Genomic DNA, 20,224 nt, shown 5'->3' on the forward strand with positions numbered 1-20,224 from the left:
GCCTTCCACATCACTAGGACGTGGTTCCTCAACGCTACCCTCATAAGGTAATTTACAAACCTCACAAAAGTGATAAAGCGTCATTTCTTTGTACTCATCATATAAGTGAAAATCTACCATGGGTGCTGATCTCCTAGCATGAAAATGAAAATTTTGCACGAAAGTATTAGTGAGTAGGAGATACTGATTACACCGGTCGAGCAGGAAGGCGGTGATGCTGGCATTCCCGGCCAAATAATAGAAATCATCATAAATCCCGGCTGCTTGTAAGAATGCATCACATGGCCATTCACACAGCCAAATTTTTGCGGCGCGAGGAAGATTATACTTGGGCTTTTCCTTCTCCTCATTTTCTTTTTCCTTCGAGCCACGGCTCGAGGAACCTCTCAACAATCTTCTAATAATTTTCTTCCTCTGAAAATTTCTAAAAATTTTAGTGACTCAAAATAAAAGTGAACCAAACTCAACAATATTAATAGCAACTGCTCCTACAAGTGCCTAGAAGTTATATCATGCATCAAAACTACTTTGGACCATATAATTTTGACATGCAAGCTCAATAACAAGGTCACCAAAGTAGCAAAAATTTGCAATAAATAAAGCACTAGAACAAAAACTAATTGGACCATTGGAGGAGTCACATACTGAAGAACAATCCCCCAAAGCAGTTTTGTGAATGGAGCTTTGACCTAGGAGATCAAAAATGGCAGCAAGATGAGCAATAACACGAGTTTGAGCAATGGAGTGATTTTTTCTGGGGGAATAAGGAGTGGATGGGTGCTGGAATAAGTGGAGGAGGGCCACGTGGGGCCCATAAGGTCAGGGGCGTGCCCCAGGGGGTGGACGCGCCATCCACCCTTGTGGCCAGCTGGTGAGGCCCCCTAGTGTGTTCTTTGCACCAGAAATTCTAAAATATAATATAAAAATCATATCAAGTTTTCAGGGCATTTGGAGAACTTTTATTTTCGGGACATTTTTATTGCATGGATAATTCAGAAAACAGACAGAAAATACTATTTTTCTCTTTTTTTAAACTAAGTAACAAAATTAAAAGATGGGTACAGAGAGTTGTGCCTTCTAAATTCATCCATCTCATGCTCATCAAAAGGAATCCATTAACAAGGTTGATCAAGTCTTATTAATAAACTTCTTCCGAGTGACATGAAACCGGAGAACTTTCATATAATACTAGGTTACCTCAATGGGGATATGCATGTCCCCAATAATAAGAATATCATATTTCTTTTTGATAGTAGGAAAAGGGTATTCAAAACCTCCAATAGTAATAGTTGAAGTTTTTCTAATAGAATTGATATTATGAACTTGAGGTTGTTTCTTTGGAAAGTGTACCATATGCTCATTACCATTAACATGAAAAGTGGCATTGCCTTTGTCGCAGTCAATAACAGCCCCTCCAGTATTCAAAAAGGGTCTACCAAGGATGATCAACATACTGTCGTCCTCGAGAATATCAAGAATAACAAAGTCCGTTAAGGTAGTAACGTTTGCAACCACAACAGGCACATCCTCACAAATACTGATGGGTATAGCAGTTGATTTATCAACCATTTGCAAAGAGATTTTAGTAGGTGTCAACTTAGTCAAATCAAGTCTACGATACAAAGAGAAAGTCATAACACTAACACCGGATCCAAGATCACATAAAGTAGTTTTAACATAGTTTCTTTTAATGGAGCATGGTATAGTCGGCACTCTGGGTCTCCAAGTATCTTTCGTATTCCACCCTTAAAAGTATAATTAGCAAGCATGGTGGAAATCTCAGCTTCTGGTATCTTTCTTTTATTAGTAACAATTTCTTTCATGTACTTAACATAGGGAGGCATTTTAAGCATATCAGTCAAACACATACGCAAAAAGATAGGTCTAATCATTTCAGCAAAGCGCTCAAAATCCTCATCATCCTTTTTCTTGAATGGCTTAGGAGGAAAGGGCATGGGTTTCTAAACCCATGGTTCTCTTTCTTTACCATGTTTCCTAGCAACAAAGTCTCTCTTATCAAAATGTTGATTCTTTGATTGTGGGTTATCAAGATCAACAGCAGGTTCAATCTCTACATCATTATCATTACTAGGTTGAGCATCAACATGAACATCATCTTTAACATTAGCACTAGGTTCATGTTCATTACCAGATTGTGTCTCAGCATCAGAAATAGAAGTATCATTGGGATTCTCAGGTATGTCTATAGCAGGTTCACTAGCATGCATAGTCCTATCAGTTTTCTTTTTATTTTTAGTAAGAGGACTAGGTGCATCAGTATTAGTTATCTAAGAATCCTGCTCAATTCTCTTAGGATGACCCTCAGGATACAAAGGTTCCTGGGTCATCTTACCACCTCTAGTCATAACCCTAACATCATTATCATTATTTTTACTATTCAACTCATTCAGCAAATCATCCTGAGCTTTAAGTACCTGTTCTACTTGAGTTGTAACCGTGGAAGCATGTTTACTAATAAGCTTAAGATCATTAACAGTTCTACTCATATAATCAGCCAAGTGGTCAAGCAGGTAAGCATTACTTTTCAATTGTCTGCTAACATAAGCATTGATGTTCTCTTATTTAACAATGAAATAATCAAACTCATCCAAGCATTGACTAGCAGACTTATTATGAGGAATATCACCTTCATCAAATCTACGGAGAGAGTTTACCTCTACTACCTGTGTCAGGTTATCAAGACCATGTATTACATCAATAGGCAGTAAATTTTTAACATCTTCAGCTTTAATACCTTTTTCTTTCATAGATTTCTTTGCCTCTTGCATATCTTTATGACTGAGAAATAGAATACCCCTCTTCTTCCGAGCTGGCTTCGGAGTTGGTTCAGGAAGTGTCCAATCATTTTCATTACTCAATATATTATTCAACAGCAATTCAGCTTGCTCAACAGTTCTTTCCCTAAAAACACAACCAGCACAACTATCCAGGTGGTCTTTGGAAGCATCGGTTAGTCCATGATAAAAGATATCAAGTATTTCATTTTTCTTGAGAGGATGATCGGGCAAAGCATTAAGTAATTGGAGAAGCCCCCCCCCCCCAAGCTTGTGGGAGACTCTCTTCTTCAATTTGCACAAAGTTAAATATTTCTTTCAAAGCAGCTTTTTTCTTATGAGCAAGGAAATATTTTGTAGAAAAGTAGTAAATCATATCCTGGGGACTATGCACACAACCAGGAGCAAGAAAATTAAACCATATCTTAGCATCACCCTTTAACGAGAAAGGAAACGATTTGAGAATATAATAATAGCGAATTTTTTCCTCATGAGCAAATAGGGTGGCTATATCATTTAATTTAGTAAGATGTGCCAAAACAGTTTCAGATTCATAACCATGAAAAGGATCGAATTCAACCAAAGTAATTAACTCAGGATCGACAGAGAATTCATAATCATTATCGGTAACAAAGATAGGTGAAGTAGCAAAAGCGGGATCATATTTCATTCTAGCATTCAAGGATTTTGCTTTTATCTTAGCTAACAGTTCTTAAGATCCTCTCTATCATTGCAAGCAAAGAAGTCTCTAGCAGTTTCTTCATCCATAACATAACCCTGAGAAACAACAGGCAATTCATATCTAGGGGAGAATCATAATCATCAGTTTCAATAATATCATCAGTTTCAGTAATTTCATTCTCTCTAACCCTAGCAAGTTGTTCATCAAGAAATTCACCTAGTGGCATAGTATTATCAAGCAGAGAAGTGGTATCATCATAAGCATCATGATAGCAGAAGTGGCATCATCAATAACATGCGACATATCAGAATCGATAGCAGGAGTAGGTGTCCCAAGTTTACTCAAAACAGAAGGAGAATCAAGAGCAGAGCTAGATGGCAGTTCCTTACCTCCCCTCGTAGTTGAGGGAAGAATCTTGGCTCTTTGATCTTTCAAATTCCTCATAGTGATCAAAAGATATAAATCCCAAGTGACTCAAAGAATAGAGCTATGCTCCTTGGCAACGGCGCTAGAAAAAGGTCTTGATAACCCACAAGTATAGGGGATCGCAATAGTATTTGAGGGTAGAGTATTCAACCCAAATTTATTGATTCGACACAAGGGGAGCCAAAGAATATTCTTGAGTATTAGCAGCTGAGTTGTTAATTCAACCACACCTGAAAGACTTAATATCTGCAGCAAAGTATTTAGTAGCAAAGTAATATGGAAGTAACAGTAACAATGGCAAAAGTAACAGTAGCAATTTTGTAGTAATCGGAACAGTGGCAACGGAAATGTAACTTAGCAAAGATCAATATGTGAAAAGCTCGTAGGCAATGGATCCATGATGGATAATCATGTCGGATGGCATTCATCATGCAACGGTTATAACATAGGGTGACCCAGAACTAGCTCCAATTCATCAGTATAATGTAGGCATGTATTCCGAATATAGTCATACGTGCTTATGGAAATGAACTTGCATGACATCTTTTGTCCTACCCTCCTATGGCAGCGGGATCCTATTGTAAACTAAGGGACATTAAGGCCTCCTTTTAATAGAGTATCAGACCAAAGCATTAGCACTTAGTGAATACATGAACTCCTCAAACTACGTCATCACCGGGAGTGGTCCCGACTATTGTCACTCCGGGGTTGCCGGATCATAACACATAGTAGGTGACTATAACTTGCAATAACGGATCAAGAACACAAATATATTTATGAGAACATAATAGGTTCAGATCTGAAATCATGGCACTCGGGCCCTAATGACAAGCATTAGGCATAGAAAAGTCATAGCAACATCAATCTTAGAACATACTCCCTCCGTCCAGTAAAGAGTGTACATTTAGCTTCAAAATTTGTCCACAAAAGAGTGTACTTCTATCTTCCCAGTGCACTTTAAAGTAGAAAAAAGTACTTCTCTCTCATCACACGGTAATCAAGACCAATAACAATCTACACATGGTCTTTTTAATTTGTGCATGCACTTAGCTCATTAGGGGGTGGTTAATTAAAGAGGAGGGAGATGGTGGCTTGCACCTTTCCAATGCATTTTTTACTTCACTTCATAATTTGTCTTAAAATCTATAGATGTACACTCTCCACCGGACGGATGGAGTAGTGGATACTAGGGATCAAACCCTAAGAAAACTAACTCAATTACATGGTAAATCTCATCCAACCCATCAGGGTCCAGCAAGCCTACGATGGAATTACTCGCGCATGGCGGTGAGCATCATCAAATTGGTGATGGAGGATGGTTGATGATGACGATGGCAACGGATTCCCCTCTCCGAAGCCCAAAATGGACTCCAGATCTGCCCTCCTAAGGTAGAACGGGGCTTGGCGGCGGCTCCGTATTGTAAAACATGATGAATCCTTCTCTCTGATTTTTTTTCTCCCTGAAAGAGAATATATGGAGTTGGAGTTGAGGTCGGTGGAGGTCCAGGGGGCCCACAAGGTTGGAGGGCGCGCCCCAGGGGGTGGGTGTGCCCCCACCCTTGTGGCTAGGGTGTGTGCCCCTAGTGTTGATTCTTTCGCCAATATTTTTTATTAATTCCAAAACTTGGCTCCGTGAAGTTTCAGGTCATTCTGAGAACTTCTTATTCTGCACAAAAATAACACCATGGCAATTCTGCTGAAAACAGCGTCAATCTGAGTTGGTTCCGTTCAAATCATGCAAGTTAGAGTCCAAAACAAGTGCAATAGAGTTTGGAAAAGTGGGTACGACTAAGACGTATCAGTAATCGGGTTAGTTTTGTTAGGGTTTGATCCCTAGTATCCACTATGTTCTAAGATTGATGTTGCTATGACTTTGCTATGCCTAATGCTTGTCACTAGGGCCCGAGTGCCATGATTTCAGATCTGAACCTATTATGTTTTCATGAATATATTTGTGTTCTTGATCCATGATACATCTCCAACGTATCTATAAATTTTGATTGTTCCATGCTGTTATATTATCATTATTGGATGTTTTACAATCATTTTATAGTCATTTTATATCATTTTTTGGTACTAACCTATTGATATAGTGCCAAGTGCCAGTTGTTGTTTTCTGCATGTTTTTTACATCGCGGGAAATCAATAATATCAAACGGAGTCCAAACGTAGAGAAACTTTTTGTGGATTTTTTTGGACCAGAAGACATCCAATGGGCCAAAGAAGTACCGAAGAGGGAGCCCGAGGTGAGCACAAGACACCAGGGCACGCCTGGAGGCCCAGGCGCACCCTGGTGGGTTGTGCCCACCTCGGTGGCCTCCTGGACCGCCTCTTTGCTCTATAAATACCCCAATATTCCAGAAACCCTAGGGGAGTCGATGAAAATCAAGTCCACCCGCCGCAAGTTCTAGAACCACCAGATCCAATCTAGACAACATCACAGAGGGGTTCATCATGTCCATTGGTGCCTCTCCTGTGATGCATGAGTAGTTCTTTGTAGACCTTCGGATCCATAGTTAGTAGCTAGATGGCTTCCTCTCTCTCGTTTGATTCTCAATACAATGGTCTCTTGGAGATCCATATGATGTAACTCTTTTTGCGGTGTGTTTGTTAGGATCCGATGAACTTTGAGTTTATGATCAGATCTATCTCTTTATCCATGAAAGTTATTTGAGTCTTCTTTGATCTCTTATATGAATGATTTCTTATAGCCTCGTATTTCTTTTCCGATATTTGGGTTTTGTTTGGCCAACTTGATCTATTTATCTTGCAATGGGAAGAGGTGCTTTGCGATGGGTTTCATCTTACGGTGCTTCATCCTAGTGACAGAACGGGAACCGACACGTATGTATCGTTGCCATTAAGGATAACAAGATGGGGTATATTTCTACATAAATAGATCTTGTATACATCATGTCATCGTTCTTATTGCATTACTTTGTTTTTTCATGAACTTAATACACTAGATGCATGCTGGATAGCGGTCGATGTGTGGAGTAATAGTAGTAGATGCAGGTAGGAGTGGGTTTACTAATCTTGGACATGATGCATATATAATGATCATTGCCTGGATATCATCATGATTATTTGAAGTTCTATCAATTGCCAAACAGTAATTCGTTTACCCACCCTTTGTTATTTTTCTCGAGAGAAGCCACTAGTGAAACCTATGACCCCCGGGTCTCTTCTTTATCATATTTGCCTTTGCGATCTATTTTATTTGCTTTTATTTTCAGATCTATTAAACAAAAATACAAAAATACCTTGCTATAATTTATTCTTATTTATTTTATCTCGTGTTCCCGCGCGATCTATCTATCAATTAATTACAACTTTCTCACATCCATTTGCCAATTTTTGGCGCCGTTGCCCGAAAGGGATTGACAACCCCTTTAATACGTCGGGTTGCGAGTATTTGTTATTTGTGTGAAGGTGTCATTCACGTAGTGTTGCGTGCTTCTCCTACTGGTCTGATAACCTTGGTCTCATCACTGAGGGAAATACCTACCGTTGTTGTGCTGCATCATCCCTTCCTCTTCGAGGAAATACCGACGTAGTTCAAGTAGACATCAAAAGGAATTTCTGGTGCCGTTGCCGGGGAGACATCATCAACATCTACCAGGTTCCTCATCACAAATCTCATCTCCTTGCAATTTACATTATTTTCCATTTGCCTCTCATTTTCCTCTTCCTCACTTCACAAAAATTTGCTGGTTTATCCGCCCTCTTTTTCGTTCGCCGTTTTCTTGCCGGATCTGTTTTTGAAGTGCAATCTTATTGCGTAGTCACAATGACTCAAGAGAACACCAGGTTGTGTGATTTCTCCAATACCAACAAAAATGATTTTATTGGCACTCCGATTGCTCCTCTCGCCACTAGTGCGGAGTCTTGTGATATTAATATCGCTTTGCTGAATCTTGTTATGAAAGATCAATTTTTCGGTACTCCTAATGAGGATGTCGCGTCCCATCTTAACACATTTTTGGAATTATGCAATATGCAAAAGAAAAAAGATGTGGACAATTATGTTGTGAAGATGAAATTATTTCCGTTTTCTTTGCGAGATCATACAAAATTTGGTTTTCTTCTTTGCCTCACAATAGTATCGATTCCTGGGATAAGTGCAAAGATGCTTTTATTACTAAATATTTTCCGCCCGCAAAAATTATTTCCCTTAGAACCCAGATCATGAATTTCAAGAAACTTGAACATGAGCATGTTGCATAATCTTGGGAAAGGATGAAAATGATGCTAAGGAATTGCCCAACTCATGGGTTAAATCTTTGGATGAGCATACCATTTTTATGCGGGGTTGAATTTTGTTTCTCATAATCTTTTAGATTCTTCCGTGGGTGGTACTTTTATGGAAATTACTTTGGGTGAAGCCACCAAATTTCTTGATAATATTATGGCAAATTATTCACAATGGCATATCGAAAGAGCTCCTACTAGTAAAAAAGTTAATTCGGTTGAAGAAATTTCTTCTTTGAGTGAAAAAGTTGATGCTCTTATGAAATTGGTTGCTAATAAAAGTGCTCATGTTGATTTTAATGATGTGCCTTTGTCTACTTTGATTGAGAAAAATAGTGATGCCGTAGATGTGAATTTTATCTCGCGAAACAATTTCAATAACAATGCTTATAGAGGTAATTTTAATCCTAGGCATTTCCCTAGTAATTCCTCTAATAATTATGGTAATTCCTATGGTAATCCTTCTTATAATAATAATAATAATAATAATAATAATAATAATAGGAACTCCTTTGATCTTGAGAATAATATTAAAGAATTTATCAACACTCAAAAAAAAATTCAATGCTACACTCGAAGAAAAGCTGAATAAGATTGATGATTTGTCTAGAAGTGTTGATAGAATTTCTCATGATGTGGAAAATCTCAAGATGAAAAATTTTGTGCCTAAGGTTGAGGAATAAATTAAATCTCTTTATTTTTCTATGGATGAAAGTAAGAAAAGAACCTCTATGCTTAGAGCTAGAAGAGGATTTTTAGAAAAAGCGTTTTCTAGTGATTGCTTTCATAAAAGTGATGAAGATCTTAAAATGATTGGTGTTTCTTCTATTGATTCCTTGTATAGTAAAATTAAAATTCATTATAAAGGGACTGGAGAAGAGTCAACTTTAGCTAGAAGGCGTCCCGATAATTCGGAGGGTGAAAATCTTGTTGAGAAAATTGATAAAAGTGGGTTTGAAGAGCTCAAAACTTTAACTAGTGATGAGCCCACTCTTTTAGATTCAAAGACTTTAATTATTATAGTTGCTCTTTGATTGATTGTATTTCTTTGTTTCAATCCATGATTAATTCACCCCGTGCTTATGAACAAAATAAAGCTTTTACTAAACATATTGTTAATGCTTTGATGAAAGCTTTGGAAGAAAAATTGGAATCAGAAGTTTCAATTCCTAGAAAATTGCATGATGAGTGGGAACCTACTATCAAAGTCAAGATTAAAAAATATGAGTGTTTTGCCTTATGTGACTTGGGTGCTAGTGTTTCTACAATTCCGAAATCTTTATGTGATGTGCTTGGTCTTACCGATATTGAAAAGTGTTCTTTAAATTTGCACTTGGCGGATTCTACTATTAAAAAGCCTACGGGAAGAATTAATGATGTTCTTATTTTTGAAAATAGGAATTATGTGCTCATATATTTTATTGTTCTTGATATTGATTGCAATCCGTCTTGTCCAATTATTCTTGGTAGGCCGTTTTTACGTACTATTGGTGTCGTGATTGATATGAAAGAAGGCAATATTAAATTTCAATTTCCACTAAGTAAGGGTATGGAACACTTCCCTAGAAAAAGAATTAGGCCACCATATTAATCAATAATGAGGGCATCAGATGGATCTAGAAACAAAGATGACAAAACTTAGATCCTTGCATTATGCCTAGCTAGGGGCATAAAACAATAGCGCTTGTTGGGAGGCAACCCAATGAATAAAATTTATTTTTGTCTTTTTCTTTCTGTTCTTGAGTGTTTGCGCAATTATGATACTATTATGATTGTGCTTTTTGTGTTTTAATTAGTATTTGTGCCAAGTAAAGCCTTTAGGATCTTGTTGGATGATAGTTGACTTGATCTTGCTGAAAAACAGAAACTTTTGCACTCATGAAAATAATTATCATTTTTAACAGGAGCGTGCTAAAATACCAATTCTTTTTTCACAAGATTAATATACAAATGTCTCACGTGGTCCTAATTGTTCAGAATTGTTGGAGTTACATAAGTATTCGAAATATCCTGATTGCTACAGACTGTTCTATTTTTGACAGATTCTGTTTTCTTTGCATTCTGTGCTTATTTTGATGATTCTATGGTTTTCTTTGAAGATTTTTTGCCATAGAAAAGTTTTAATGCAGTAGATATAATGTAAGAATAAAATAAGAATGGGTTTTCAATGGTACTTATAGTAGTGATTTGTTTTCTTATACTAACGGGTCTCACGAAGGTTTTGTTGAGTTTTGTGTCATTGAAGTTTTCAAGTTTTGGGTGATGTTATGATGGATGAAGGAATAAGGAGTAAGAAGAGCCTAATCTTGGGGATTCTCATGGCATCCCAAGCTATTATCCAAAGAGAAGCAAGCAACTAAGCTTGGGGATTCCCGAGTGGCATCCCCTCTTTCTTCTAACGACCATCGGTATTTTACTCGAGGCTATATTTTTATTCGTCACATACTATGACTTTTACTTGGAGCGTCTTGTATGATATGAGTCCTGTTTTGTTTTTGTTTTAAGTCTTGAATCCTTTCTGGACACACCTATTTGAGATAGCCAAAATTATGCCATGACTTGTTAGAATTGCTCTCTATGCTTCACTTAAATCTTTATGAGCTATGGAATTGCTCTAGTGCTTTACTTATATCTTTTTTAGCATGATGTGCTTTGTTATTTTTGAAGAAATGCTCTCATGATTCACTTAGATTTATTTGAGAGTTAGTAATTTTTTTAATAAATTCTCTCTTGCTTCACTTAAATTAATTTGATAGAAAATAAATATTATGCTCATGATCTTCACTTATATTTGTTTGAGCTTATCAAAAGCAACACATGAAAATTAGTTCCAAAGCGATAGATATCCAAGGAGGATATAATAAAAACTTTCATGAAGATCATTGGAAAAAATAAACTTGATTCCTTGTAATAGTTTTGAGATATGATGATGTGATATGTGAGTCATGTTGATGAGTAATTATGTTGTAGTAAGAATATTGGTGTTAAGGTTTGTGATTCCCTATAAAAGCACGAAATTCAATAGTTATGCAATGAAATTACATCCTACTTGTGGTACATTATTCGGTGTTAATTATGCTTAATGCTCGCTTATGAGATTTTTTGTTTCTTGGTTGGTCGCTTCTCAATCTTTTGCTAGCCTTCATTTTGCACAAAGTATGATCACTACTTGTGCATCCAAAATCCTTTAAACCAGTTTTGCCACATGAGTCCACCATACCTACCTATATGCGGTATTTCCGTGCCATTCTAAGCAAATTTGTATATGTCATCTCTAATTTTCAAAATAAATTTCTCTGTTGTGTGCTCGTACCGCTCATGAAAAAGTAGGGGTGGCTAATATATTTCCATGATAGATATGTTATTCTCACGATGAGTGTTTATTCACTTGTCATTGCACAGGAGTAAGGCAAAGGTATTAGGGATGCCCAGTCCTGAAATGAAAAATGAATTTACTTTATGTTGTCAAATAATAAATTCCTTGGAAAGTGTTGGTATGGAAGGCACCCATGGATACGGTTGTCGGTGTCAAAACCGGCGGATCTCGGGTAGGGGGTACTGAACTGTGCGTCTAAGGTTGATGGTAATAGGAGACAGGGGACACGATGTTTACCTGGGTTAGGGCCCTCTCTATGGAGGTAATACCCTACTTCCTGCTTGATTGATCTTGATGAATATGAGTATTACTACCTCGTGATCGTAATGGCTAAAACCCTAAAAGTCTAGCTTATGTGATTTTGATTGTCTCTATGGACTAAACCCTCCGGTTTATATAGACACCGAAGGAGACTAGGGTTATACAAAGTCGGTTACAGAGAAAGGAATCTTCATATCTGAATGCCAAGCTTGCCATCCACGCCAAGGAGAGTCCCATCCAGGTCCATCAATACAGCCCATGTCCAACAGGTCGGACATCCGAGGACCCCTTAGTCCAGGACTCTCTCGGTAGCCCCCGAACCAGTCTTTCAATGATGATGTGTCCGGCGTGCAGATTGTCTTCGGCAATGCAAGGTGGGTTCCTCCTCCGATTATGTAACGCCCTCGATGCGGCTATATCTCCCACGTGTCGAAGCACGACTTAGAGGCATTACCGCATTGAAAGCAATGTCACAAGTGAAGTAATCTTCACACAACCCATGTAATACATAAAGGAAAGAGATACATAGTTGGCTTACAATCGCCACTTCACACAATTACATGAATAAGCATTACATCAACCAGATACAATCAAGGTCCGGCTACGGAACCAAAATAAAAGAAGACTACCACAAATGCTACACAGATCCCCGATCGTCCCAACTGGGCTCCACTACTGATCAACTGAAACGAAACAACTCAAAGGACAAGATCTTCATCGAGCTCCTCTTTGAGCTTGGTTGCGCCACCGGTACGGTTTCATCGGCACCTACAAGCTGGTTTTTGAAGTATCTGTGAGTCACGGGGACTTAGCAATCTCACACCCTCGTGATCAAGACTATTTAAGCTTATAGGTAGGGTAAAAGGTATGAGGTGGAGCTGCAGGAAGCGACTAGCATATTTGGTGGCTAACATACGCAAATGAGAGCGAGAAGAGAAGGCAAAAGCACGGTCGAACAACTATGATCAAGAAGTGATCCTAAAACAACCTACGTCAAACATAACTCCAACACCGTGTTCACTTCCCGGACTCTGCCGGAAAGAGACCATCACGGTTACACATGCGGGTGGTGCATTTTAATTAAGGTAAGCTTTAGGTTTTCTACAACCGGACATTAACAAATTCCCATCTGCCCATAACCGCGGGCACGGATTTCGAAAGTTCAAATGCCTGCAGGGGTGTCCCAACTTAGCCCATCACAAGCTCTCACGGTCAACGAAGGATATTCCTTCTCCCAAGACAATCCGATCAGACTCGGCATCCCGGTTACAAGACATCCTCGACAATGGTAAAACAAATCCAGCAAAGCCGCCCGAATGTGCCGACAAATCCCGATAGGAGCTGCACATATCTCGTTCTCAGGGCACACTCAGATAGGTCAAGCTACGAGTAAAACCAGCCCTCGAGTTTCCTTGAGGTGGCCCCGCAGGCTGCCCATTTCGGACCAACACTTAGAGAAGCACTGGCCCGGGGGGGTTAAAATAAAGATGAACCTTGAGTCTGCAGAACCCAAGGGAAAGAATAGGCTAGGTGGCAAATGGTAAAACCAATGTTGGGCCTTGCTGGAGGAGTTTTATTCAAGGCGAACTGACAAGGGGTTCCCATTATAACCCAACCGTGTAAGGAACGCAAAATTCGGCAACATAACACCGATATGACGGAAACTAGGGCGGCAAGAGTGGAACAAAACACCAGGCATAAGGCTGAACCTTCCACCCTTTACCAAGTATATAGGTGCATTAATAAAATAAGAGATATTGTGATATCCCAACAATAATCATGTTCCAACAAGGAACAAACTCCAATCTTCACCTGCAAATAACAATGCTATAAGAGGGGCTGAGCAAAACTGTAACATAGCCAAACATCGGTTTGCTAGGACAAGTTGGGTTAGAGGCTTGGCTTAGCAACATGGGAGGCATGATAAGCAAGTGGTAGGTATCACAGCATAGGCATAGCAAAAGAGCGAGCAACTAGCAAGCAAAGATAGAAGTGATTTCGAGGGTATGGTCACCTTGCCTGAGATCCCGCGAGGAAGAAGAACGAGTCCATGAAGAAGACAAACGGACGTAACTGAACGAATCCTCACAACACGACGTTGCCAGATCCAACTCAAAGAAGCAACACCACAAAGAAGCACACAACATAGTAAACAACCACTACAACAACATGGCATGATGCACAACAAATATGATGCATGTCCGGTTAATGAAGCATGGCATGGCAAAATGCACAAACAATCACATTCAAGTTATTTAGTTCGATCTCGTTTATGTACCCAACAAAATTAAATGTTGATAACATGGCAAGGGGTGAAGCAAAAGAAAACTACCTATCTAGGCAAGTTTAAATGAGGCCGGAACAACAAACAACAAGTTCGGAGACTCTTCATGTGCATATTTTAGGTTTTGGTGTTGTTCTTCCTTAAACCATATTTTATAGTTGTTAAACATGAAAAGTAAGGCCACCATGTTAAACTAGGCAAAATTCTACCTCATTTACATATAAAGTTCATTAAATTCGGAGTTATGGCTATTTAGTTATGAATTAAAGTATTTTAGCATGGCATTTAAGCAAATTTAAACAAACAACATTTTAAACATTTCAAACATGGGTGAAAGTGACATATTATGAAACTAGACACAATTTTAAGCATTTTTCATATATAGAGTTTTTACATATGATGCATAGATTGTGAATTAAGATACGCATGAAGTTTAGGGACCCTTGTGCAAAATTGCAAAACCCTGGAAAATGATAAAAATCGCGCAAAGGAAAAAAACACCTACGGGTCGATTCTTAGGCACTCTGTGCTGGAGGAGCTGCTCACCATGGGCCTTGGCCCGTTCGGTGGAGGAGGGAGGCCTGGCGCTGGCTTTGCGGTCTAGGAGGCTGGTTGGCGGATCTGGGCCACGCGACGAGAAGTCAACGCGGGCGCGGCTCCGTTGTTCTCGCATGCGGAAGCAGGGAAGGCCGGTGAGGGGCTTGGGCGCGAGGACTTGGGGCTCCGGCGAGATGGGAAGTCCGGCAACGACGGGGAGGGTCGGGACCTGACGGATCCGATGCGAAGGAGGTCGAGGAGGGCCGAGGCGAAGCACTGGCGTTCTCCTCTGCTCGAAACAGAGCAAGCATCGACCGGAAAAACAAGCTTCAGGCGTCGGGGAGGAGCAGGCAGGGCACCGGCAGGCACGGGACGCGGCGGGTCGACGTGGTTCACCGGGACGACGGCAGCAGGCAGCAGACTTGACGCGGAGGCTGAAGATGGCGGGGTTGAGGAGGAGCGGAGGCGGCCTGCTCGGGCGGTGGCTAGCGAGGACTAGGTGCGGGCTTCGTCAGGGACGCAGGGTCGCCGGGTAGCTGGGAATGAAGGGAGGTCAACCCCGACGGGGAAGGCAGGGCCCGGAAGGAGAGGGCACACGGCAGCTTCGGTCGTCGGCGGCCACGGCATCAGGGGTGAGCCCCTTTCGTATCCTGGCAGAGAAGAAATCAAACAAGGGGGACGAGATTAGAGGAGGAAAGATAGGAAAACAGGGGAAGTAAAGGAGACGGGCGGCGACTCATCTGCTCGTCAGCAGCCGCTGAACGGAGGCGCGTGGGAGCAGGGGCTGGACGGCTCCTGGTGCTCCGGTGGTGGACTTCCCTGGCTGGCGGCGCCATGATTGGAGGAGGCAGCTGCAGGATGGCTCGGGCTCCTCTGGTCGCTGGTGGAATGGGGGGATCGGGAGGGATTGGTTTTGGTTGGCTGGTGTGAAATCGAGGAGGGGATGGATCCCGAGAGGGATTTGGTGGAGAGGCGGTGTCGATGGGACAAACCCCCTAGAAATTAGGGTTGGCTTGATTTGGCAGGTGTTGGACTATATATATGGAAATAGGATTGTGGTTGGACCCTCCGATCATAATCGAACGATCACGAATAATATAGCTAGGGTGTCCGGACACAACGGTGACGACTGCTCGGGTCGGGTCCGGGACAATTTTTCCGACGCGCGCGCGAGGAGGGCCGCGGGCTGACGAGAGGTTAGGTAGGGCCTGACAGTGAGTGGTAGTGGGATGTGCAGAAGGCCTCAGGCTGAGAGAAGAGAAAAGAGAGAGGCCCGACGACTGTTTCCGGAGACCGAAAACGTCCGACGTTAGACCGGCTATAATGCCGCTATAGTTTAACGGTTGGGCTATCAAACGAACTCCGAATGCGATGAAACTTGACAGGCGGTCTATATACACTATAATAAGACCAGACGCCAACTTTCAATCCAATCCGAGAAGATTTTCCAGCCACTTATAAAATACTATTTCGGACATGCCGCGGGCGCGTGCAAGTGTGTCTGGGCTCAGAACGGACAACGGAAGGAACTGGGAGACCCGGACTAATGCAAGTTTTGAAAACATGATGACGCAATGCACATGATTACATGATGAAATGCAACACGCAAGCAAAAGACATGGCAACGACAGCGAATAACTGGAAGACACCTGGTGCAACGGTCTCGGGGCGTCACAACACTCCACCACTACGAGAGGATCTCGTCCCGAGATCTAGAATGGCACCGGAGGGAAACGGAAGAGGAGAGAAAAGGTAAAACTAATGTTAATTCTTTGACAATCGAGTGAAACCAAAGAACCTTGCAAGGTTGAGCCATTTCGAGAAAAGAATACAACGGAGATGAACAAAGTTGAAAACACTCCGTTATAAAAGAGGGACAAGGAAGAACAACTTCGGGCAGCACTCCGATTGAAAAGAAAAAGAAATTGAATAAGAACTTGATAAGATGAGAAGATAGTTGATGAAATCACAACACGCTGCCTCTGGAACTATTGAAAGAATGGAACAAGGGGTAAGAAAGATCTCAGACAGCACTCCGGTTGAGAAGGGAGTCAAAATTTGATAAGATGAGAGAGCTCGAATGAAAACACGACACTCTGGTTGGATGGATAAGCAAAAGAAAGAAGATGAACTTCACAATACAAGATGATGAGTGAAGAGAGCATCATCACAACGCCTCCGGAAGAAATATAAGAATGGAACCCAAAATAACAGATAAGAAGACAACAAGTTCTGCCTGAAATGAATTTGGGAGAGCATCCTTAAAAAGAAGGATTGAACGGAGTTGTTGGGAAACCAACAACGAAAAGAACAGGCTTGTTGAGGGCTTGTGGAAAACATCTCAAGAACTTGAGGTGAAAAACCTGCCATAAATGGAAACAAGATCGGATTGATATGAACAAAGAGACAAGAAACTTATTTCACCGGGAGGATAAATGAAGAACTTGGGTCATTTATGAGCACCATAAATAGCAACAATCCTTAGGGAAGGCTTTAGGTGAAATATAACCCAAGATAAATCCAATGACGAGATTGATGGATTTAATATATCTCATTCTTGATAACTTGTGAATCACGGAGCACGAAGGGAAATTATCAAGAATGACATAAGACCACCTCAAAGGATGTGCGTGAACGAATTGCACTCCGGATTGCAAGATGAAGAATTCTTGAGATCCTATGAAAAGAATCTTGATGAACACTTCGAGAAGGAATTAAATCCTTTAAGAACCGTCATGTAGAGCCTCCATGGAGAACTCCGGTAATAAGGAATGATCAAACGAAAGGAAAGAGAAGTTGAAAACACAAAGTGAATCCTTGTAATGATTTAGATGGATCTCTGTGACAATTTGAGCTTGGAACTCCGGGAAAAGAAAAGATGAAACAATTGAAACCAAGAATTTGATGAGCCTCCGGAATAAAGAATTAATCATTTGGATGAAACAAGAATAAGAATTACATTATGCTTATCCTTCACCAATTAAATTGATGACAAGCAACAGATTTGGCATACTACTTATTCTCGTAGAAAGGACTAAAAGAGATATAGCGCAAACTTTAGAAAATCTTCAACGAACCACTGGTAGAATTTGAAAACAGCGAAAGAATTGATATGAAAAACAATGAAGAGAGATCTTGAACGAACCACCGTAAGAATTGAAAAAAAAAGAATGAATAAAACATGAAGAAACACCGGGAAGGATTAGCAAATACGTGAAGATGCTTGAGAGAACTTAGATCCATGAGAACGACGAGATTACGAGCTGATTAGAGAATCCTTGATTTAAGCACCGGTATGATTTAGAGTATGAGAGCTGAAAGCTGGAATGAATAAATCTTCTGAAATGATGGGCTTTGGACGAATCAAACTGAAAAGAATCTTGAATTGCTCCGGATAGGTGAAAAGAATTCTCACAATCGAAAAAAAATTATGAGAGGATGGCATTAAGCTAGAACCACGAATCTTAAAGAGAGTGGAGCAATATTGTGAGAAAAATCTTCTTCGGTCTTCAAGTGTTGTGAAAGACGATGAGAGACACCACCATGAATTATTGAGGCACACCAGAATGAAGAATGGAAAAGTTGAGCCAACGATGAAAAGAATTTGAAAGATCTTGGAGAAATACATATGACTGATGATGAATCATTCTTACGTCAAACTTTGAAAAGAATTTGGTAGTAACTCCGGGAAAAATTAGAAGAGTCAGGTAAGATCCTGGGAAAAGACCTGTGGGTTACGGCCCACTCAAAAGAAACACCATTGAAATGATTGCTTGAAAAGAGAGATTCCACCGGTTGAATTAAATGGCTTGAATGAGGTGACATCCTCGAAAGATCTTGAACGAAAGCAGAGTGGAAACACGAATCTTCGAGATATCTTGAGCACTCCGGAACAATTGAATAGCGAGAGGTGAATGATTATGAGGTGCACCGGCATGGAAAAACATTAGAAACAAGGAAAGGATGTGGTCAACACCAAAAACTTGAATTAGATCCACCGGAGAAGAAAGAGAACGAATAATGATAAACTTGAGGCTCCATTAGTATCTTCCTGAGAATCACCGGATACGAACATTAAAAGAAAAGAATGAAGAGACTTCACATGAATAAGATGGACACTTGATCAAGAAATCTGAATCCTTGAAGAAAAAGGGTGGGTGGGCGGGAAAAACAAAGGCAACTTGGAGACGGATGAAACAAACACCGTTGAGAAGAACTGATACTAGATCTTGCGGATGTTGAAATGATCGGATCCACTTGAAGAGAAACACACCGGTGAAAAGGATTGGCATGACAATCTTGATTATCAAGAAGGATTGGTATTCACATAGAAATATGAGAACACCACTTAGAAAAGGTATGGAATCAACACTTGACATTGAAGCAACTTGAATACCACAACTCAAGACAAAACAAAGGATTGGCTTGCAGAAAAAGATGGAACAAACATATGATAGAGATTTCGTCCGAAGTTTTCATGGTGGGGCCTACACGGGCTCGATCGTACAACACCATCATGTACAAGGCAGTGCACATGACATACGAAGCGTCCCCGAGTCGGCATAGCCAAGGACTCTTTAAGACACAACGAGACCACTGTAAAACCAACCGTGGATAGGCGGACCACTAGACGTCGAACCCCAATTTCATATCATACATCTGTCGGAAAGATATCCTAAGAGCTACTTGAATTCCCACTTATAAACTCCCGAAATTTTCCGGTTATGCAATCAGGTGTTGGGGATACAGGAGAAGCATAATATCTCACCCAAAACTAACAAATCCTACATCCAGCTGTATCCATCCTTTAACACATAACCAAGAAACCTTCGGAAATCATTTACCTCAACCTTTGAAAAGCATCCGTTATACAAGTTATGGCAATACTCCCGAACTCCCGCCCCAGTAATGGGTGGCGTCGAGGTTATCTCACCAACAACTACATAAAAGAGATGTTCGATGTCGGCGAACTCAGGTATTCCAGAACTGCAACGATAAAATTGTGACGACAACACCTCGGAGCTCAACTCCCCGGGACACTGCCACAACCCCTAAATGTCAGGAGGCACCAAGAACAATGTTCTCGTCACAAAACCATCGGAACAATTCCAAGATACCCGCATGATCCTAAAATTTTTTAGTGAAATTTGAGAAGAGAAGAGTCAAAACTCTACGTCAGGATGCCTCACCAGAGCGACGAAGGGACTGAGGAGTAAAAACAATTCCTAACTCTCTGATATATATAATCCTAAATGACTCAAAACATTTTTCTAGACTCAAATGCCAACGATTCGATCAAGCAGGGGGCTCCTAAAGTCAGGGAAGGCTCTGATACCAACTTGTAATGCCCTCGATGCGGCTATATCTCCCACGTGTCGAAGCACGACTTAGAGGCATAACCGCATTTAAAGCAATGTCGCAAGTGAGGTAATCTTCACACAACCCATGTAATACATAAGGGAAAGAGATACATAGTTGGCTTACAATCGCCACTTCGCACAATTACATGAATAAGCATTACATCAACCAGATACAATCAAGGTCCGGCTACGGAACCAAAATAAAAGAAGACTATCCCAAATGCTACACAGATCCCCGATTGTCCCAACTAG

The sequence above is a fragment of the Triticum dicoccoides genome, chromosome 6A (genome assembly GCF_002162155.2).
Source record: "Triticum dicoccoides isolate Atlit2015 ecotype Zavitan chromosome 6A, WEW_v2.0, whole genome shotgun sequence".
NCBI classification, from domain to species: Eukaryota; Viridiplantae; Streptophyta; class Magnoliopsida; order Poales; family Poaceae; genus Triticum; species Triticum dicoccoides.